Source organism: Trachemys scripta, chromosome 8 (genome assembly GCF_013100865.1).
Source record: "Trachemys scripta elegans isolate TJP31775 chromosome 8, CAS_Tse_1.0, whole genome shotgun sequence".
Lineage (NCBI taxonomy): Eukaryota > Metazoa > Chordata > Testudines > Emydidae > Trachemys > Trachemys scripta.
Window position 1 is genome coordinate 3,785,006 of NC_048305.1, and position 23,474 is coordinate 3,808,479.

A 23,474-nucleotide genomic window follows, 5' to 3' on the forward strand; every position below is an offset into this window, starting at 1 on the left:
CCAATCCATCTTACAGAGATAGCTGAAATTGAATCCAGATCTAAACTGCCCCAGTGTTTGAGGAGATCTGGATCCAGTAGTCTGTTTCAAGTCCACCTTCATGCCACCACTTACAGAAACGAACTAGCCTCCAATCTAGAATCCTGCATACAACTGACTCTGTGTGATGGATGGCATGTAAAAAAATTATGGGTAGGATCTGGGTGTGTAATTTCCATTAAATTTAATGGGAACAGGGCATCTAATACCCACCTTTGAAAATCTCAGCCAATATTACTAATGCTCTTCTAGTACATGATAGCTAGAAAGCCCTGGCTCTGCTATAAGTGATGTGGTTATGTATTATGTAGCTTAAAGCACACGATGTGAACTGGCAGGCTTGCTCATAGCTGTTGAGTTTGTGACAAAATGAGCTAACGGGAGATCAGTATATAGGTCTTCATTTAAAAAAAAAAGTCTGTTACCATTGGTTAATTTTCTTGCATGGCAATTTCCATAAGAGAAAAATAATGCCTTTGTTGTGATGATTTGAGAATGGTTTCATTTTTATTGTAATCATCAATATGTAGTGCAGAGCATACAGTGTAGCAGATGCGACCATATTGCAGTGCCATACAAGGATATCAAAAGGGAAGAATTTTTCAAGGGTCATTGTAGACTTTGCTGACTGTCAGAATAGCCAGATTACTACCACATTAAATTTTTCATCAGCATTCTGCTTAATTTACTGAAACCGCAATTTAGCCAGTGTGCCTGGCTGGAAAAAGCATTCTTTCATTTTGCTCAAGTAGTGCAGGTTTTACTGGGTAATGCTGTAAATCTCACCTGATGGCAATACTCCTCACCTTCACCTTACAGGCCCTTTTCAGATCATAACCACCTGAGAAAGCCAGGGGGAAAACAGAAACCTGAGGTAGGTTACCTGGACAGATGGGGAGAGTGCTGAGGTTTTCGTACGGTTTTAACCTTCATGCTTTTGAGGGGGGTAGAAGAGGTCTTTTATAATTTGGTGCTTTGGATTACTGGAAAGGTATAATTCCCCATAATAAACCTGATTCTGCTCAACACTCATTGCTTTACTGCTAAGTTTCCTCCAGCTGAGACATATCTACCTCTTTATAGAGGAGATTTATACCCATGTGGCTTCTGGACTCCACGGTCATGCACTTAGAGACAGACTCAAGGTGGCTGGCTTTTCATTCTTTTTCCACCACTACTCAGCTGAGGCTTCCCCTCCCCTCCCACCCATACTTGATAAACTGCAAAATCCAGTAGTCCTCTGAAGGCCTGCCCATAACTCATGTGGAGTTCAGAGGCGCTACTTTAATGCAGAATGGCAGCGCTGTCTGCACTCCGACTTCGTTACCATGTGCTACTCATCCAGCTTAAGGAAAAAAATAAAAGCAAAATTGTGTGTCTGTCATTTCCACGCTTCAGCTGCAGGATTAAACAACTTGCTTGGGTCTTCTACACGCAGAGCTAAAAACATACATAATTCAGTGCTGTTAATTTAAAGTTCAGGTTTCCACCCATTGATTTTTTTTTTTTTTAAGTTTTTTTGTTTTGTTTTATTTTCTTGTTTTTACAAGAAGGATCCTGGTCTGAACCCAGAGGCCTCTCTCATTCCAGTCCCTTTGGGAAATGGAGGCAGCAATCCTTCTGGGAAATCAAGCTTTTTCACAGAATTTTTGGATTCCCCATTGCTGCTTGTTTCAGAAACTAAAACAGGCTGAGAAACATGCCACCTGTGGCAGGATCTTTGACTGGCACAGCAGGGAGGTGCAAAGAAGGCTGCTAGGTATGAAAGAAGGAGGCTAGTTGGGAGGCAGGATGCGTGCACCCCACCCCACACCAAAGTGGAGCTGTGGTGACACAGTGGGGAGAAAGGACTGGAAACAGCTTTTGCTGCACCTTGGCAGATCCTACAACTTCATTGCTCCAAGTTACATAAGCCAGAGCCTTGTTCCTTCTTTTCCAGCCCTGTTCTGGTTTTCACAGGTCTCTCTCAATGGGAAGCTACCACAGAAAAGTCCCACTGGAGAGAATGAAAAATAGCTGGAGTCCTGGCAAGGTTGCAGCACTCTTCATACCTCTCAACTGTACCTCACTGAAAGTCCACGTTGCATTCATCCTAGCGCCGAAGGGGGCAGCTTGGTGGTCATCGAACTACACAGACTCTCTGAATCCACAAGTTCTAAGCCAAGCAGATGGACACGGCTCTTCATCCTTCCAAGATAGATCAATTGAGTTTCCTGTGATTTACTGTGTGGGAGCATTTCAAGTGAGATCTGAGCAAAAGCCTGATCCAAAGTTCATCAGAGCGAACGAATAGACAGACCCCCTTTAACTTCGGTGGGCTTTGGATTGAGAGACAACTGAAATCCTGCCTGTTGTGTGTAGATGCGACGGAACTCTTCAGAGGAGTTCGGTCTTGCCTGGTATTGTAGCCAAATTCCCCCTCCTGTGCATGGTCAGAAGGGCATTGCAGATGTACATCGGGAGCACAGCCACTGGCGGCTGACGGAGCTCAGTTGGTCGGGAGCAGTGATACATCTGTCATGCACCTGGACCCCTGTTCACCTCTCCAATGCCTTTCATTGGGCTCTTTGCAGGATAATGGAGTAAGCCATCACACACCATTCAGATGTTGCTGCCCTGCAGGAAAATTGGGAATTTAAAACAAATCCATCCATTAGCTTGATTGGCTGGCCAAAGACACACAGCGTTTTAGTGAGTGTCGGCTAGGAAAAAGTGAAAACTTTCTGCTTTAAGAGGGTGATTATTATTTGCAGCTAGAAATCTTGCAGCCTTTATTTGTGTAAAACAATCAATATGGGAGTTTTGCCCAAGTGAGGCCTGCTAAGGACTTCAGGATTTTCCCCAACTATTGCCTTATGTGTGACTCCAATACATAACAATACGGATCTCCAGCTGCATTAATATTAATCTGACTCTAGTTTAGAGGAAACAGATATGCTGACAACACCATGCCAGCAGGAGACATCTGAGAGTGGCAGAAATGCGTCTAGTTTAGGATGCTAGAATTAGTCCTTTTCTCTGGAAGTACCACAGCATGAGAGCTATAGAGGGATGAGGTTAAGGAATGAAATGGGTAATGCAGACAAGTGGAAATGCTCCTTCACTTCTTCAAGCAGACAGCACTCAATTCCCTGTGCCTATGGAAGGGGGGGGGATCTGTATGTTTCTGCTGTGCTGAGAACCAGACGCCCTTCCACTGCCTCCGCTGGGAGCACCAAGAAGGACTGCAATGGGGGCGTGGCGACTTGGTCTATGTGCAGATCCACTGGCCACAAACACCAAATGGTGTTGTAATAAAGCCTATAACCTGAGTGTGCAGAAATCTGTACCCTGCGTCCTTGTTGTGGATAGTGCGAGGGAGGGTAACTGGACGTCTGTGCCATGCCCTTTAACTCAGGCTTTGTGCAAAAGAGCAGCATTTCACCCACACTGAGTACGTATCTTCGTAAGTTACATAACATAATTACAAGTAATTAAAGTGGAGTAAAACGGCTTATCCTGGGGACACCTCAAAGAAGCCGATACTTACATCCTCAGAGCAATTATTTTCTTTTCTTTGAAGACAAAAGATGAAAAGCAGGAGCAGCTGATTTTATTTTTTTTATCTCCCCGACATTTCCTGCCTTTATATTTGGTTGATAAAGCAGAGGAAAGAACCAGTTCTGGATAAAATGTCAGAGACTTCAGCTGCTCTACCGCCGTGTTCCAGTGAGGCAAAGGGCTCATGAGACACACAGGGAATTAAGGACAGAGATGCCAAAAAGGATTCATTCAGGACAGAGCCATGATAGGAGGAGAACGGAATAGGCATCATCTTTCCATTTGAGATGCATTTTGAATTCCCTCAAGGCCACTCATGCCCCACGTTGGAACCACACAGTCCACAAGGCATGGGAAAGGTCTAGCTGGTTAGAACCCAGCACAAACAAGATACCTACATATCTATTCTCCTTTCACCCTTCTGCCCTTAATGCCTACACCTGGGTCTTACTCAGGGCTGGCTCCAGGCACCAGCTTACCAAGCAGGTGCTTGGGGTGGCCACTCCGGAGAGGGGAGGCACGTCCAGTTGTTTGGCAGCAATTCAGCGGACGGTCCCTCACTCCTGCTCGGAGCGAAGGACCTCCCGCTGAATTGCTGCTGCAGATCGCGATCGCGGCTTTTTTTGTTTTGTTTTGTTTGGCTGCTTGGGGCGGCCAAAACCCTGGAGCCGGCCCTGGTCTTACTTCTTGATCCTTTTTCTGCCCTATCCCAGACAAATTTGGTTTTGTGATAGAAACAGCAGTTTTTCTAGTTGGTGCAATCTATTTCCCCACACTAAGCTTTTTTTCAAAAAACAGTAATTACCACCATGAGCTTTCTACTCTTATCAAGACAGTCTCTAGTGTTACTGTTATTAGACTAAGTCAGTCACATCATGTTATTGGGCCTTAAATCTCTGCTTTGAAGGCTGGTTGTTAAAACTCAGAAGTGCTTCTGCATAATAGGGAATGACACAAATGGGAGGAATCGGCCCACTCAGAGTGTTTTGTTTCTCTTTTCTTTCAATACCTCTAAATTATAGCCATCAAAGCAACCTGGCTTCAGCCTGCAACTACAGCACTGTGGCTGCTAGAAACAAGAAAAAGCATTACAGCTATCTGTATATTCTGCGATACTCCTTCCACTTTGGCTTGTTTCCACAAGAGGGCAGAGAATAAAGTTTTGTGGTTTGTTTGCTATTATGTATTGAGGGTAGATGACTGTAGAGTAACTATTTGGCTATAAAGTGGTGTCAGCTCATGTATTATTCATCTATATCAGTTCAAAGAATATTGTGATTAAAGTGCTATCCACAAGTGTATATTGCTTGACTGTATGTTATGCTTGTCTACACAGAAATCATGTAGTCCCAATCTATCCCTGCTGCATTGCTACTCTGTGCCATTGCGTAACTTGGCTCTTTGCATAGTGAACCAAGGTCCAGCTGCTGCTCTTAACAGTGAAGTTGTTCAGAATGAGTAAATAACCAGTGAAATACTCTCTACATTTTGGTCTGACCATTCATTTATCTCCTTGTCCTTCCACACCCAAGAGCTTTTACTGTGTGCAGTAGGATACAAATGAACTGCTGGATTTCATTATGAAAAGCTTCCTTATTTCTCATGGTAAAAAATAAATAAGAACAAAATGTCAGCCTTCCTATTCTGAATAGGAGAAAAAGGTGCTGTCATGTTGGTAAACTACATAATAAAATACGGTACTAGATCAGCCTATTTATGAGTCAGTATGTTTTCTTGTTAGTTACTATGGATTCAATTACTCAATGTGCATTCGAAAAGAAGATTAGTATTGCAAATAACATATTTTTGAAAAATGTGTATTTTCATTCTCACTGTAATGAGCTTCAATAATTGCATAGTGCGCCGACGTGCACCGACGTGCATATTTTAAATACACAGGGGAGAGAGCTAGAGACAGATTTTTGGGAGTGTTCCGGTGGCTGGGCACATGAAATTAAAAGGCCAGATTCAGAGTCACTAGGACAGCTTTGGCCAGGTCTCCCGGTGGTGAATTCCCCACAGCGTAGAGCAGTGGTTCTCAACCAGGGGTCCAGGGCCTCCTGGGGAGCCACAAGTAGGTTTCAGGGGGTCTGCCAAGCAGGGCCAGCATTAGACATGCTGGGGCCCAGGGCAGAAAGCAAAACTCTGCCACCTGGGACTGAAGCCAAAGCCTGAGCAACTTGGCTTTGCAGGGCCCCCATGGCCTGGGCCCTGGCCCTGCTTGCTATCTTCTAACTCCGGCCCTGGCTTTTATATGCAGAAAAAAAAAAATTGTTGTGGCACAGGTGGGCCTTGGAGTTTTTATAGCACCTTGGGGGGTGGGGGGCTCAGAAAGAAAAAGGTTGAGAAACCCCTGGTGTAGAGGAATCCTTCAGTTGCCTAGAGCTGCGGTAGTGGCTCTTAACTCCAACCTCCCTCCCAGCCCATAGGTCAGGGGTCATAGCTAGGGAAATGGAGCACAGCCATACACTTTACAGCAGAGGTTTGCAAACTGTGGGCTGCGCCCCGCTAAGGGAGCTTGGGCCAGCCCCATATGACAGGGCTCAGAGAGGGAATGCTGCCTATGCCCCTGACTCACCTCAGCAGAAAGGTGAGAACGGAGGGGTAGGAACAACCAAAAATTGTAACTCAAAAAACTTGAAAACCGCTGCATTAGAGCAAACGCCGGTGTATCAGCCTAGTCAGGAAGCCCTTTCAGGACAGGAATTCAGGCAAGATGCATGGAGACACATAGAAGGAAGACCCTATATAATTACCCAAACTGTAACCAGAATATCATACACGGATACTGTTTCTTATTCTTGGCTGATGCAGGAATGACATCATAATTTCATTCCTTCAGCCCAACCTAGGAGATTTTGCATAAACGTACAAACGTAACATCAAATTCCTCTTTCTGCCCACAGGGAATTCAATGGTAGCACCTCAGCACCCGTAGTAGCACCAGCACTGGTGCATTTCCTCTGGCGACTTCTGAGTTCTGCAGGGAGTCCTTTGGCCCATATAATTCAGCTTTTTCAGCCTTGGGTATTTCATTTTGCCATCCAACCTTTCGCTCAGGTTATTGAGGTTGAAAGTGGGGAGAAAGGATTCAGCTGGCAAATTGTGCTGGAATAGAAGTGAAAAGGTCAGCAGCACACTGAGTGGCTTCGCTGTCTTTCACAGGAGGGGGAAGAATTAAAATTCTGACACCAGAGTTCAGTAACGAGAGGAGGAAAGTGGCACCACGTGAAGGCACAGCTGGGGGAAATAATCCTGAGAAGAGGGAGAAATGGTACGGCACAAACTTTACTGGTCCTCATTCCAAGCTTAAAATCCTAACCTTGCAAGATCCTCTGGGCTAGGGCATGAGCCTCTTGAAGTGTGAGGGTTAGCCACAAAACAAAAAGTAAGTTTAAATAGTCTTGAGCAGCTTAGTCTCTGTATGTCCATAATCCAAAGCCACAGCACCTCTGAAAGGCAGCGTGGTCCACTGGACAGGCCACTAGACTCAGGACATTCTAGTCACACAGCAGTGGCAGAGCTGGGACCTTGGGCAAGTCCCTTCCCGTGCCTCTGTTTCCCTTCCTGTGTTTGTCTTGTCTGTGTAGACTGGGGCTGGGACTATCTTTACTATATTAGGTGTTTGTACAGCACCTAGCACAACACACTCGCAATCTCAGTTGTGGCCTCTAGGCGCTAAAGTAATACAAATAATAATTTTGTAACTTCTACTCAGGAAGAGGGAGGGGCATGAAGGGGCCCAACTAGAACAACATGTCTATTGCAGGTCAGCGCGGAGGTTAACTGGGAGGTGTGTATGCCCCTCCTGGACACTCACCAGGCTGCTGTGAGGGAACCAACCACTGGATCCTAAGTGCTTTAAGCCTCCGGAGTCTGAACAGAGTCCAGGGACTGGCTTTCTCATGGGGTCCCTAAGCACGCTGTTAGGATACAGATCCTATATCTAGCACCCACCACCTGGGAGCTTAGACTCTGCAGTCTAGTGCTGACCCCTCGGCTTCCCCCATAGCTCTGGGACAGGATGTGTTTAAACTCCAGCCATGTGAGTCCACAGGTTAACCCTTCAATGGCACGTGGTAAGTGTCACACACACACACACACACACAGCCTTTGCACAGGATTCTAAAACACCATTGCTCTTTACTTATGAGACAAAGCACAGAGAATACAGATCATTTAGAAACCAAGCCTCCTGACACAATGCCCCTCTTCCTTTGAGAGTCCTTAGGAGACTGTCTGAGTTCAGCTGGGAGGGTACCCTCTGCTTCACCAGGCTCCTGCAGCAGCTGCCCTGTGACTCGGTGAAAATGTCTGAAGCCCCTAAGCAGAGCAGCTCCTGTCATTTTACAACTTCCCTGTTCTTCTGCCAGGTTCTCCTGGATCAACCTCCTCAGCTGATCACAGACTCCTACCAGGTGACTTAGTTGCCTGTCAATCTCTCCCTGACAAACCAGCTCTTCTTAGTGGGAGCCAGTCCATTTTCTAGGATGTTTGTATTTGAATAGAGGATCATCCAGAGATCAATGACCCCCGACTGTCAGACCTATATCACTAACACCTGCCATTTATATCCAACATGGAGATAAAAGAACAGTGAAGGCATAGGGCTGCACATTCAAAATTGAGTTTGCAGCTTGGTTTGCGGGGGGGGGGGGGAAGAGTTCATAATCTCACAGAATTTAGAAATTGTATAGCCATATTCCCCAAATCACAGTGTGTGTGAGTCCAAGGAACATGCTGGGCACGACTGAGGTGGCATTCTTTAGCAGAGCTGTTTGGGAGAAGCTTGCATTGTACCTGGCCTCCACACTGTGTCTGGCTCTAATAAGCACTGTCAGTTCCTTGCTTTCCTGAGAGCCAGTCACTTGCAAACCAAAGACAACTTTAAAAAATATATCCAAAGGTCTCAGTTTAATCAAGCAGCTTTATGGCACTGCAGGGAAAACCTCTCATCTCATTGTGTTCTTTGCACACACACAAAAAAGCTAGGGAGAAATATGAATATAATGCTCCAATCGGTCTTATTATACACAACAATATTGAATTGTGAGATATTGAAGATTTAACCTGTGAATTGATACCAACTTTTATTTGGCAGCCAACCTTATGTTACAGTGAAGAAACATATGAACTCTCAGATAGTCTGAGTGTCTAAGTGGAATGTTCCATTGCTAAAGGAATAAGGGATGAAGAATCAGAATAATTCTTTAACAGTTGTCACAATCCTAAACTAGCCACTAGCCAACTGACTGGTAGGAAGCTCTGCGTACTTAGTCACCACTATCTTTTGGAGACATGCAAAGTGCTGTGTACTCCGTGGGGTGGTGTTGTAAATGACTGTGGAGTCACTTTTCAAGCTGTAGCATCATGCCCTCCAGGTACTGCTGTAGAGGAAATAAGAGTTTGGAGGAATGGAAGGGCTGAGATGATTTCACCATGAGAAGCGCAATTTTCAGTTTCATGCATGAGTTAGGGAATCCAGTTCTGCACATGGATGTGCAAAAGCCAGACTGAGGGGCCGGAAATAGGAATGTGGAATACCAAGTATCAACACGACAGCTCCAAGACAGAAGCAACTGCCCTATCTTAGTGCCCCTCCTTTTGGAAATGTAACACACAAAAATATACCCACCTGGAAGTGCTGGTACCAGGGGCACCGGAACAGGAGTGGCCAGGGAGCCATGGCCCCCCTACTTTTAGAAGTGGGAGGGCTATACCCTCCCACTGTTTACTGGCCACAAGGGTGCATGGCGGGGGAGGGAGCGGAGAGGAGAAAGCAGGGGCGGGGGGGAGGGTTTTGGGGAGGGAGAGGCAATGTGGGAGCAGAGCCTTGGGGGGACAGGCAGCACTTTGGGGAGAAGGGGTGGTGTGAGGGCAGCAGCTTGGGGAGAAGGGGCAGCGTGGGTGCAGGGCCATGGTTTGGGCACTTGTGCCCCCACCACTTTTAAGGCACTTCCACTGCTCCTGGCTGGTACCCAGTCGATCAGCCCAAGTTCATGTGTCTCTGACTAATACTGACGGTGGGTACTTCAAGGCTAACTGGCCATTACATGGAAAAGGGAACAGTAGGAAAGCTATAATGTAGCCCTGTGACTAAAGATAGTACAGCACAAAGATGAGACAGACCTTTATGCAAGGTTCCAAACTGGCATCTGAAGCCCCGGTACTGAAGATCAGCTCCTTTAGGTAGAACTAGACCGCCTCTCCAGGCTCCCTTCCAGCCCTACATGTCTATGATTATGCTACCACCTTCGTTGCTGGATTGCACTTCCGTTCCCATGCCGCCGTGGAGTGCACCAGCAGACTTCCTTTGAAATGTTACCATTCAGATGATGTGCCTGGCACATCCAGCAGCATCTGACGTGAATTTTGCCCATGGCTCTGCCTTCTCCACTCCCGCTTTGGAATGCTCTGCTCTCCAGAGGGGTAGGGAGGGAGCAGTCTCAGAACTTCCTGGAATGCAGGGACTGCAAGTAGAGCAGACTCATCTGTGGGCAACATACCAGGTGGGCCAGGCCCCCTGGATCCTCTACACCCAGCAAACTCATGGAAGAGCCAGCCACAATCGGCTCCTACAGTAGCCGATGTCTGAAAAACGACTTTGAAAATGGAAGTGAAATCCTGGCCCCTCTGAAGTCAACAGCAAAATTCCCATCAACTTTAATGGGGTTGGGATTTCACACCATAACGTGCAAAGAGTAAGCCTCCCTTGTCACCAATGTACTTTAACAGTTAGTGAGAAACAGTCAATATTTGCATAAGGGGCCTTAGATGAGATAATGGGGTCAGGACCTGAGTTTATCATCTGTGCTATTTAATCCCTGCATCTTTATACACCTTTCCTAGACCATAGGGAGCACTTTTCACAGAGTCAGTTGATGATGGGACCGATATGGGCAGGAACAATCATTAACAACCAGAATTAGAATGCAGCCATAACTTTCTGACAACTCTGCTCCCAGGAGACCATTTTCATGCCTCCGCTGTGTTTTCCCCCCCGCTCTCTCCTCATTTATTAAAACTGTAGCAAATGCTTAGCAAGTGGACTTCAAGTTCAAAGCTGAAGGATGATGTATTTTTAGCTAATGGCCTCTCTCAGCAACGGGCTAGAAAGGAGGTGGTAGCTTTAAACAGCAAGAAAAGTCTGTAATTAGTGGGAGTCATATGGGAACACAAGACTGATAGACTGTACTAGGAAAGTGCTGGGAAGAGAATGGAGTGGGGGAAGATGGCATGAAAGGAAAACGAATACAAGACCAAGCCTCACAGGCTGAGAAAAATAACTGGAGAAATATCAATGATCTACAATAACTGGGCAAAGCACAATCCATTGCGACCTGCCTGTGACTGACAAGTGGGAAGTGATGGATTGACTGATCATGGAAAGTTAAGGCAGCCCAGGCCTTCTACAATTGGCATCAGTGGAAGCTGGTTCAGGTCTATAAAGTCTACAGCCATATTGAGTGTGCTCCTCAAGATTCAGTCATTGTACATTAGTTGCCTACTGTATCTTTCAGTTGTCTATTCTCTACCTAAATTTCTTAGCCCACCGACACAGACACAGACACAGACACAGACACACACACACACTCACTCTCACACTTCTGTCTTTTACAGGAAGGGGCATAATACCAGCCCCACAGTACTGAGCTCATTGCGGTGAGAAGAGTGATTATTGTGTGACATTTCACGATGTCTCGTGATACTGAACAAGGTAATTCAGCAGTTAGCTCAAGACAGCCCTGTGTGCAGTCAAGTGCAATCCCACTAGATCACAAATAATGCTGTTACGAATGCTGCATAGATTATAGGGTCAAACTGTGCTCTCAGAGAGAAGTGCAGCTCCATTCACCTCAGTGTAATGGAGAGCAGACTTTGGACCTCGCCGTATATCACAGAAATACTGGGCAACTCTCTCTCCTCATACCTGTTACCCCCACTGACTACCCCAGCGTATGTATGTAGAGAGCGGGATTTGGCCTGTAACTAGATATATTTCTAGGCATTTTCAATAGCATAGTTGCCCAAAATTTTTCTGGGCATTCCTCACCTGAAAACAAACCAAGCATATAACACCACCAGCATTCCCACCATCAATGATCATTTCAGACCATGATCTTGTTTGGTTACCTGGCGGTGGTGAACTCTGAGTCATGCGGAATTCTAATTAGGCTAATCCTGTAAAGATCAGAAATGAAAAAGAAACGTGTCTGATTGCTCTAGCTATACACGGAAACAGCAGATAGCTAGAATTTATCACAAGGCACATCCACCAGGTGTCTAAAACCATTTCTTCCATCTCTCTCTCGCTGCCCAAGGATACATTGCATTAAGTGTTCAAAGAGGATTCAATCTGGCCTCTGAAACTTTCAATGCAAAAGTCTAGAACTGTTTAAAACCACCCTGTAAAACTGTATGTGCCAAATGTTGCATAGTCAATCTTTCACAAGTAGTGTGTAAAAAAAAAAAAAATAGAACGTGTGTGTGCAAACAGGGTAGCAAATGTATAAAGTATCTGACTTGGTTTTTTGCACACAAAAGGCTGCACATACAAAAAGTTTCCCATCCAAAACTGAGGGCTTCATTTTACAGAAAATGTGGCCAGTGTGCGTGCTGTTTGGGAAGTTAGAAAAATATTAGAAGTGAGAAAAATAAATGTTTGCTTTGTAAGAATAAATATGTTTTCTCACAACTGAATGTGAACATTGACATATATTGTTATTCTAGTTGCAGTAATGACCACGCTTTCTTGTTTTAGCCTATCTAGACTAAAGCAAGCTCAGGCTATTCCCATTAATAAGAACGGCCATACTGGGTCAGACCAAAGGTCCATCTAGCCCAGTAGCCTGTCTTCCGACAGTGGCCAATGCCAGGTGCCCCAGAGGGAGTGAACCTAACAGGTAATGATCAAGTGATCTCTCTCCTGCCATCCATCTCCACCCTCTGACAAACAGAGGCTAGGGACACCATTCCTTACCCATCCTGGCTAATAGTCATTAATGGACTTAACCTCCATGAATTTAACCAGTTCTCTTTTAAACGCTGTTATAGTCCTAGCCTTCAACCTCTTCAGGCAAGGAGTTCCACAAGCTGACTGTGCACTGTGTGAAGAACTTCCTTTTATTTGTTTTAAACCTGCTGCCCATTAATTTCATTTGGTGGCCCCTAGTTCTTGTATTATGGGAATAAGTAAATAACTTTTCCTTATCCACTTTCTCCACATCACTCATGATTTCATATGCCTCAATCATATCCCACCTTAGTCTCCTCTTTTCCAAGCTGAAAAGTCCTAGCCTCTTTAATCTCTCCTCATATGGGACCCGTTCCAAACCCCTAATCATTTTAGTTGCCCTTCTTTGAACCTTTTCTAGTGCCAGTATATCTTTTTTGAGATGAGGAGACCACATCTGTACGCAGTATTCAAGATGTGGGCGTACCATCGATTTATGTAAGGGCAATAATATATTCTCAGTCTTATTCTCTATCCCCTTTTTAATGATTCCTAACATACTGTTTGCTTTTTTGACTGTCTCTGCACACTGCGTGGACGTCTTCAGAGAACTATCCACGATGACTCCAAGATCTTTTTCCTGATTCGTTGTAGCTAAATTAGCCCCCCATCATATTGTATGTATAGTTGGGGTTATTTTTTCCAATGTGCATTACTTGACATTTAGCCACATTAAATTTCATTTGCCATTTTGTTGCCCAATCACTTAGTTTTGTGAGATCTTTTTGAAGTTCTTCATAGTCTGCTTTGGTCTTAACTATCTTGAGCAGTTTAGTATCATCTGCAAACTTTGCCACCTCACTGTTTACCCCTTTCTCCAGATCATTTATGAATAAGTTGAATAGGATTGGTCCTAGGACTGACCCTTGGGGAACACCACTAGTTACCCCTCTCCATTCTGAGAATTTACCATTTATTCCTACCCTTTGTTCCCTGTCTTTTAACCAGTTCTCAATCCACGAAGGGACCTTCCCTTTTATCCCGTGACAATTGAATTTACTTCCCAGTCATATCTGTAAGATGTTGACATCTAGAGAGAGTTTCATTTATTAGCAAATATTGAATTACTACTCACTTGGAGTGTTTTGTCCCAGCTGTTATTTTAAGAAACCAAACATTGTTTATTGTTCTATTTTATTTGCCAAATTTAAGGTATTTATATCTACAAAGCTAAGAGCTGATCATAAACTTTGTGCGGATTTTTCTTCCTCCCCAAAACAGTTTTTTCATAACATGAAAGTTTTCTTGAAAAATATCCAATTTTGTCAGCACTTTGCCCTAGATCAGTTTGGCAACAACCTCGGGGCGGGGTTGGGATGTTCACCTTCCTCCGCATGTGGGTGCAGGTCACTTGCCAGGATCATCTGGGTTTCTCTCTCACTTAATCATCTCCCTGACATTGCAGGGGCCTCTAGCACTGGTGCCCCTTGGTCCCTCCTATTCTCTGCCTGTGGCAAATCATAGTCTAGTCTCCTGTGGGCTTCAATACATTGCTCTAATTTCAGTTGTTGGGCTTAGTGTGTGGGTGCTGGTTGTTGTTGATGGCCTGTGCTAGACAGGTGGTCAGACTGGATGATCTGGTGGTTCCCTCTGGCCTTAAACTCTGTCAGCATTTGCAGCTGGGCGTTGTCAGGGAAACAAAACATTTCCACCTGTGTTTGGGTGGTTTTTTCCCCCCAATGAATTGCTGAAAAAAATGTGGGAAAAAATGCAACAAAAATAAAATATGGTCATTTTCTGGGTGGAAAAAAAACATTTTAATTGGCTGTGATGGAACGTTGAGTTTCTTATTTAAAGTGCAGTGCTGGGGGGATGGGAAGGGTAGAACTTTCCACCATGCTGGGAGGTCTAGAGTACTGAGTGCTTCTTTAATTAAACACATGAAGAACAAAATTCATCCCCAGAATAACCCCTGTGGCTTCGCTTGAGTAACACCATGGATTAATTTAACCCATCAGCTCGACACTGAAGTAGCTATCAACTTGATTAGACATATCTGCACTGTCTGATATTTACCAAATTATTTCCAAAGTCCTATCTTATGCCCAGTTCTCAGCATATAGTTAAAGTGTAGATTCTTTGGGATCAGTGTTCATTTGTTCCAAAGCCCTGCTCATGAAAAATCTGATGGCACTTTTAGCCAGTTATTGATTCATGAAAGGACCTTCCCTGTTCTCCAATGACTACTTAGTTTCCTTAAGAGTCTTTGGTGAGGGACTTTGTCCATAGGCTTTCTGAAAATCCAAGAACACTACATCACCTGGATCACTATTATCTACATGGTTTCCGATACCCTTAAAGAATTCTAATAGATTGATGAGGCATGATTTTCCTTTACAAAAGCCATGTTGACACTTCCAACATATCATGTTCGTCTATGTGGCTGAACATTCGGTTCTTTACTATATTTTTAAAACCACTTTGCCTAGATACTGAAGTTAAGCTCAATGGCCTATAATTGCCAGGATTGCCACTGGAGCTTTTTCTAAACACTGGTGTTATATTAGCTACCTTCCCGACATCTGGTACAGCTTGCTTGCTGCAAGCTTGACGTTTGCGTGCTTCAGCGATAGGTTACATATCACAGTTGGTAGCTCTGCAATTTCATATTTGAGTTCATTCAGAACTCTTGGGTGAATACCATTTGGTCCTGGTGGCTTATTACTGTTTAATTTATCAATTTGTACTAAAACCTCTGCTATTTACACAGCAGTGTGGGATGGCGCTTCAGATCTAACATCCAAAAAGACTAGCTCTCATGTAGGTATCTTTGTTGAATGCTCCTTTAGCCCCTCTGTAGTCTAATGGTCCCCCTGCCTGTCTGGCAAGTTTCCTGCTTCCGATGTACTAAAACAAGTTGTTAGTTTGTGTGTCTTTAGCAAGTTGCTTCTCAATTCTTTCTTGACCTGCTTTATTATACTTTTACACTTAACCCGCCAGAGTTTCTGCTCCTTCCTATTGTTGTCACTAGGTTTTGACTTCCAAATGTTAAAGGATACCTTTTTGTCTTGAATAATCTTGATTATTCTGGTGTTTAGCCATGGTGACATTTTTTTGGTCATTTTATTGTCTTTTCTGATTTGGAGTACACATTGAGTCTGAGCCTCTGTTATGGTATTTTTAAATTGCCTGAATGTAGCATGGAGGCTAATAACACTTGTGATAACTTTTCTTTTAGAAGCATAGCTTGTGTTTTCCCTTATCTTTTGCTGTATATTGGCTTATGCACCAGCCATTAGGACTCCCTTATTCTTCTGCTGAAGGATCTTTGGCTTTGAAGGATAAGAAAACCACCACAAGACACTAAAGAATCGACACTGCATTTTTGTGCTTCTCTAGGTAGCATTGACCTACATACTGTGAACAGAAGGAGAAAAATGCAAATACAACTCTCCCCTCTGAGTAAAGTGATTCAAGACAACAGAAAGCCAAAGGATCTGAAAGGTGAAAGATAATTTATAAGGGCAGATGTAGGAATGTTCCTCCTATTTACCCAGCTGTGAATTTATTAGATGTGCACAGCTGTGTCCATCTTTCAATGGTTTGAACTGCTGTCCCTACAGCCCATGGACACATTTCTTTGAAAAAAAAAATCTTTGCTTTCCCTGGAGAATTTTTTTAATACTAGGTATTACAATAAAGGGGCGGGGGAGGGGAGAACCTACATGTGTGTGTATTGGAGGCAGAGTGAAATGATCCTGGCTCAAAAACAGACTTTTCCCTAAAATGTTTTTTTTTTTTTCCTGCAAAGAAAAAATTCCCCTCAACATTCCATCACCTGGTAATTATGCACAAATGCTGCAATTAAGTTTCTCAAAGCGGATAAGTGGCAGGTGAAAAAAATTAAACCCACTTAGGCGAGGCAGGTTTAGAAAACGTGTAATGAACTGAAATTGCTTCAGTAAGTCCCTTCTTTTGGTTTGAAAGCCCAGAAATCATAATCGTTTCAGAGCTTTTCCTGCCATTTTTTTCCAAATGTGTTGCAATTAAGCAGCAATGTGTGTCATCTCTCAAGTCAAACAGGTTTTTCAGTTGCAATCCCAGTAAAAAGTAAAAGGGTGTAGCCAGCACTGTGTGTCGGATTAACTAAGTGGGTCCTTCAGAGGTTTACAATGTCAGGGGTGGCCGGTCAGCTGGAAATGGTAGAAGTGTCGGTAGTATGGTTTTTAACAAGGGGATGTTATAGGTCCCTCTGCAAGAGTGATTGTTGGCATGGACTCGGGGGCCTGTAATCCTTGTAAAACGCTTCATGTCCACACAGAAAAGTGCTCCTAACATTCCAACCGCTACAACCACCATTCCAATTCTAAGCAAGTCTTGCAAACGCCTCCACCCGCACCAGATCTAGCCGATTTGTTCTGTCAGCACAGTACCACAATGCTCCTGCCAACAGCTCAGAATAGTGGCTCTGCCACTTGTCAAAGCACGCACCATGCTCCATGCAAGTCTCACAGCAGCCAACTGAGTACTTAGGGTAGGGTGCATCTATACAGCAAATGAAGGTATGATTGCAGTGCAGGTAGGCATACCCATGCTAGCTTTAATCTAACTGGCACAGGTAACAAGAGTGGTGAAGATGCTGTGTCACAGGCTTCTGCATGGGCTAGCCACCCCCACAGAACCACTGCTTTAGATGCTCTTGGCTCTGCCAGGTATATACCATCCAAGAGAAACCAAGGTGGTCTACTGTTGGTCTCTGCACAGCAGAGTACTCCTCTGGAAGCGGATCCTATTCCCTGCTCTTCCATTATCTCACTGTATGCCCTTGGGCATGTCACTTAATCTCCCTTAGTTCCCCCATCCATAAAATGGAACTATTAGCTGCCCATCTCTGGGAAGTGCTGCAAGGTCTTTGGATGAAAGGTGTCATATAAAAGTGCTAAGCAGTGTTATCATTCATGGGATATGCAGGGAGAGGGAGGAAATATATTCAATAACATCCCCATCTCTGTTTTAAAAGGACAAAACACTTCCTGTGCTAATGTGTTCATTATAAGATGCACTACAATTTGCTATCCCCATCCTGGGTGATATTCCAGCATGTAGCTTGTTAATGCTGGCAGTGTCCAATTCACCTGTGAGCCCTGTTGTAGCTTTCAGCTGGCCCAGCAGAGTAAGATACAATACTTTTCGTTCATGAAGTAAAGGTCCTGATCCTCATTAAGCTGTTGTAAATCACTGTGGCTTCATTGAAGTCAATGCTCACTTATACTAGCTGAGTATTTGGCCCAAAATACGGATTACTTTAAATATCCTGATTTACAATATAGGGATAAAAGAGGCACAAATAACTTCCCTCACCACAATGTTTACTATTTAAATATTTCTGAATTTTAGCAGGATTTTTCCAGCTTAGAAACTAAGAAATGGTTTAAAGATTATTCTTAAAATGTAAAGCAAGACAGCTTAGACACCTGAGCCTTTGCACTAAACTTACAGGGTGTGAGGGAAGAATGGATGGGTTTGTGGCTAACACACAAAGTGGGGATCCAGATCACCACAATTCTGATCCAAGCTCTGCCACAGACCTGCTGAGTGACCTTGTGCAAGTTGGGGGTTCCACTTGGCGGCCCACAGGGTGGATCCAGCCCTTGGGATGATTCTGTCTGGCCCCGGAATGCATCTGGCCCCATGGCATTTTGCTCTACAAAATGGCATCTTCTGCGTGGCATGACCTTACACACTCTGCAGCAGTTGATTAGCTAAGATGACAGTTCTCACTTCACTCCCTGTTATCCTGAGTCATTTAACATAACACACTAATGCTGTTAAAAACACCTTTTAATTATCTCTCAAGCACTTTTATTAAGCGATTCAGCCAAAGCACTTAGTGCCTCAATATTTTGCTTTCCAATAGTCCATGCCCTGCAAACCTTTTCTTCTGCTCCTTGTATCCCTGCACTCCCTCCCTCCCTCCCTCTCCTTCAACATCCTTCTCATGCACTCTTGAAACTCTCTATTCCTACAGGCCCAGCTTACGGCAACACCACTCCCAGATGCTAAAGTCACCTGTTCCTCTCGGGGAGCTACTTCACTGCCTGACAGCATCTGGGAATGTCAGCTCTGCTCCATAAATGGTTAAATTCAACTTGCTTATAAAGATTCAGTTCATTATGACAAATGGTAACACGTGTCCCCTAAGCTAGTCCTACAGCAGTAGCTACAATTCAGCTTCTGTTCATAAACTATCAGAGATATTTTGTCCTGTTTGTGTCAGCAGGGCTAGTCAATTGATATACAATGTTATATTCAATCAGGGTTTTTATGTCTTCTGTATAAAATATTAAGTATTTAAAACAGTCCTATATTTATAAAAGTTAATTAGTTTAGAACGGCATGCCAGACCCTCTGCTTATAGAAGTTTTAAAGTAAACTAAGGAGGATACATATTTGATGTGCACTATTGTAACCCAATAATAAGAGATTTGTTAAAGAGCCGTAAAAAGGTTATGTTTGTTTTTTAAAGCCTATTATTAGTATTGTAAAATGCAGTTATGCCTCTTTGGTTGGCTGACACAAAAACAACCAGAATCTGAAAGAAATCAAGGACTTTAAGGGATTGTAAAAAATAATAATCTTCTTAAATTGACCCATTCCCGAAAACGACCCACGCCATAAACCATTTTCTTAAAGCCTATAAAATATTCCTGCAGTACTAGCTGTAAATAGGTTAGTAGGCAGTTGAGACCTCAAAAATGTAATGTACTCTGTCTCAGTTGGATGTATGGTTTCCACTGTTAAAAAGGAAAATAATACCTGCCCTCAAGAACAAAATACTGCTAATTTGTTTATTTGTTGTATTAAACCTAGAACGGCACTGTGAGGTAGGAGGCAAGACATATCCTCAGGGTGGGGAAGTTTTTGCTCTGTGGGGTAGTTTCTGTAACAGCTTTACAGAAGCTAGATATGTCAGCAAAATATTAACCAAACAGCATTGGAAAAATTAACTGGATAATGTGATGATCTATTTGACAGCAATTTTTTTCCTTTATTTCATTTTGTAAATCTGTGTTTTCAGAGATGGCTGAGGTTTAGAAATAGATAACAGCAGCCCCATAAGAACCGTGCACTCCCCAACCTAGTTCGCAGGGGATTGTAGAATTCAAATAAATACATTTTTAATGGAGGGAAAGCCCACTGGAGAACTGTAACCGGGATTGCTTACTGAACTATCGGGATGGGTCACAGACTACTGTTTGCATAGGAAACTCACGAAAGGGGATTGGACAATGGCACATGCATGTTAATGCTAGCTGATTTGCAGCTTTGTTATGGAGGAAGGCTGGGGAAAGGGAAGGTGAACTAAGATACAGAATCTTGATACCTGAAAAGTCTCTGTATTAAGCAGAGATTGGAACACAGTATTTTGGTGTCAAATCCTGGGGCAGCCTCAAGAAATGGTTGGATTTACAGAGAGAAAATCTCTTCAGTCTCTTAAATCAGAAAATCCACTGCTCTGTGTTATCCTCTGACTTTGAGCATGTTCCAAGTTTCAGTTGGAGTTGGCGATAGGGAATGGATTAAGTACAGCTTGGCTTTTATACTTAAACCTTAGGCATTAATTGCTTAGCATACCAAGATTTTCCTGTTGAATTACTTGCTATTCAAACTGCTGATAAACTACAAGTTTAAGCTGTTGATAACAAGTAAGTGTTCACATTTAAAAAAAAAGGGGTGAGTGGCGGGGGATCTTGAAGGGGAGCGAGGAATCCAGCAAAAGGGCCAGAATCAGATGGGTCAAATAGACTGGGAAATAATTTGCCATCTGGCGAGAAGAAAATGGGGGTATTACCATCTTAAAAGCATTGAATCAGAAGGTCTATTTGTGAACTATCAGAGAAGTAGCATATGCTGAGCATCAATACCTGCACATACTTCCCTCAGCTCATACTGCATACAGTGGGAACTCTCAAACATTCAATTGAAGGTACATCACAGAAAATATCCTTCATGCAATCATCACTTTTTACAGGGGTATCCGGGGGGGTTGCATATTTAGGATCAATTCCTGAGAGCTGCTGAGCTCCTGGAGTTCCAGCTGATGTCAACATCTCTGGATTTGATTCACAGAGGTAAAAAACTAAATTAAGACCCATCAATGCAAGGTGTAAGGGTAGTTGTGTGTGTACTTCCCTCATATTGGCCCTGTCACCATTCATAGGTTGCAGCAGCACTGATTCTTATGTCTTTTGCTTGCAGGTTGTGGGTGGGTGACATTACCTACTGCTAAACTCAATAACTACAGCAAGGTGAAACTGATTCTCTGTCAGAGAAAGAGCATGGTCTGGTAGATAGGGGCTAGACTGAAACTCAGGAAGCCTCGGTTCTATTCCTGGCTCTACCAATGACTTTCTGTGTGACCTCAGGCAAGTCGCTTTGCTTCTTTGTGACTCTGTTTCCCAGTTGTCTGTCTTCTCTGTTAGGACTGCAGGCTCTCTGGGGCAGTCTCTCTTGCCAGGTGCCTATATCGCACCTAGCACAGATTTCAGATGGGGATTCTAGGAATTACTGTAATCAATATAATGACAACAGCAACAGTGGCAGGAGTGAATCACTGAAGAAAATAGCATGAGAATCAAATTCAGCTTCAGCAACAATACAGCCAAACACCAAGTTGAACACGGATAGAGAGGAGTCCACACGGATAAGTACACAAAATCTATTACAACTGAATAATTATGCCCCAAATCTTTACCTTGAATTGATTCCCTGCATTCATGGCCTTCACAATATTTCAATGATTCCTATTTCTCAATATCACTGAAGAAGATGTAAATACACCCTAAAACTGGTATGATAAAGAACATCTGATGTTTAACCATAAACGATTACATTGCACTCTGCACAGTACATCCTAAACGGACATTGATGCCCTTAATGTTTATGTCAGTGCCCAGTGTGTATCCTACTGAGACTGAGGAAGTATCACAGAATAACTTGGCAGAACTGCATAAAAACCTCACTCATGGTATTTTAGAGAGTCAAACTTCGGTCTCTCAAGACATTAGTTGAAGTAGCTTGCACTGCCAATACCAGTTCTCACAGCTTTGTCTTTAACTTGTGTTTTTCTTGGGGTTAATGTTAGATGCCAGTCCTGTTGGTTTGAATTACTTGTATTTACAATATACATACACAGTATATACACAACATAAATGCAATCAACAACCTAGAGACATCGGGGTTTTCAAAATTTTCAAAAGCACCTAAGTCCCATTTTCAAAAGTGATAGGCACTTAGACTATTGAATCTCATTGTAAATCAACATGTAACGGAGCGAGACTCACCAGCTAGGTGCCTCCTGCTGGCCGTGTTGGAAATTAACTCTCGATTGCCGGTGTGGCTTCCTCTAGGGTGTCTCACCGCCATTACTTCTGCTCCACCTCTAACACCCGCATCGTTTCCCAGACCGCAGCGTCCTCTTCTGTGCCCCACTCTGCTTTCTCTCCCCTTCCAGGGGAACCGGGTGTCTCTAGTCCATCCACTTGCCACTGTGGCCTACTGCAGCCTTCAGTCTAGCCCCTCACCTCAAGGGGCAAACTGCAGTCCAAATACTGGCCATCCCCCTCTGTGGCAAGAGAGTACCCCATAGCCAGCAGCCACATGCTGCCACTTCTCCAACTCCCACCACCTATTTCCCTGAGCCACTTCCCCAGAGACCTAGCACCTTCCTGGCCGTTTGTATCAGGGGTCTCAGTCTGGCAGTCCCCAGGCTGGAATTCCCTATTGCTCCCCTAACCCTGCCCAGCACTGCTCTAGCTAAGGTACTCCTCTAAGGCAGCTAATCCTTCTCCCTTGCACTCCAGGACAAGACTACCCCTGCTCTGTTGAGCAGCCCTTCTTATATGGCCCTCCCTGGCCCTGATTGGTTGCTCCAACAAGCCTGCTCCTGATTGGCTCTCTACAAGTCCTCCTCCCATTGGTTGGGTTTTGCACAGGGCTGCTTTAACCCTCCATCTACCTGTGTGGGGCAGTTGCCCCACCATACAACAGAACCTGGGAGTTCAGCTCAGCCCACTGCCTAACCCAAATGACAAGTATGGCAAAACAAATGAGGTGAAGAACACATCCTACTTCTTGGTTCCTCAGTCTGAGATGATATGTTTCTCCCTCCAGTTCTACTTGTGTAGCCATGCCCCTCACATCAAAGCCCATGGGAGAAGTATAGATAAAGCTGACCTTTCTAAAAGTACAGCAGGCTCAGCCAACGTCATTTGTTGACCTCTGCAACTTGGAATTTGACACTTTTGCAGCAGGTAGTTCCCCTTTTTCATTTTGGGTTTCTTTTATGCTAAATTGTTTTTCTGAAGAGGAAAGTCTCTCCCCATTCCCCCCACCCCTCCCTTTTTTTTATTTAATTTTCCAGTACACCAGTCTTCCCTTCCCTTGGACTTTTATAAAGCACAAAATCATCTGCATGAAAATACTTTTGTCACTTAGCTGGAAAATTGTTTACCATTGTGCCTGAGAGTGAAAGTGGTTTCTTATTCTCAAAATGCAGGCAAACAGTACCCCTGAGTTTCTCTTTGTCACATCAGAACATATGCCATTTTTAATCAACCTGCTTCCCCGTTTATTAATCTAAACTGCCAAACCAATTAAAGGATTGAGGGGCGGCAGGGAAACCCAAACAACAAGTTTACCAACTTGTCTAATAAAATTTCAAGAGCCATTAAATCAAAAGGTCTCTGGGAAATCAATCAGGCCCCCGCTGGGAAGCTGACCTTTACCCATTGCCTCCAAAATATTTTTGGTGATGGTTTTTAATAGTGGAGATTTCCGCTGACTGGTTAGACTGGAGCCTTGATCAACAAGGGGTCATACATTGTATTTGTACATTGGTAGAATGGCTGTCTAAACACAAACAGCAACTCTTTAAAGATGA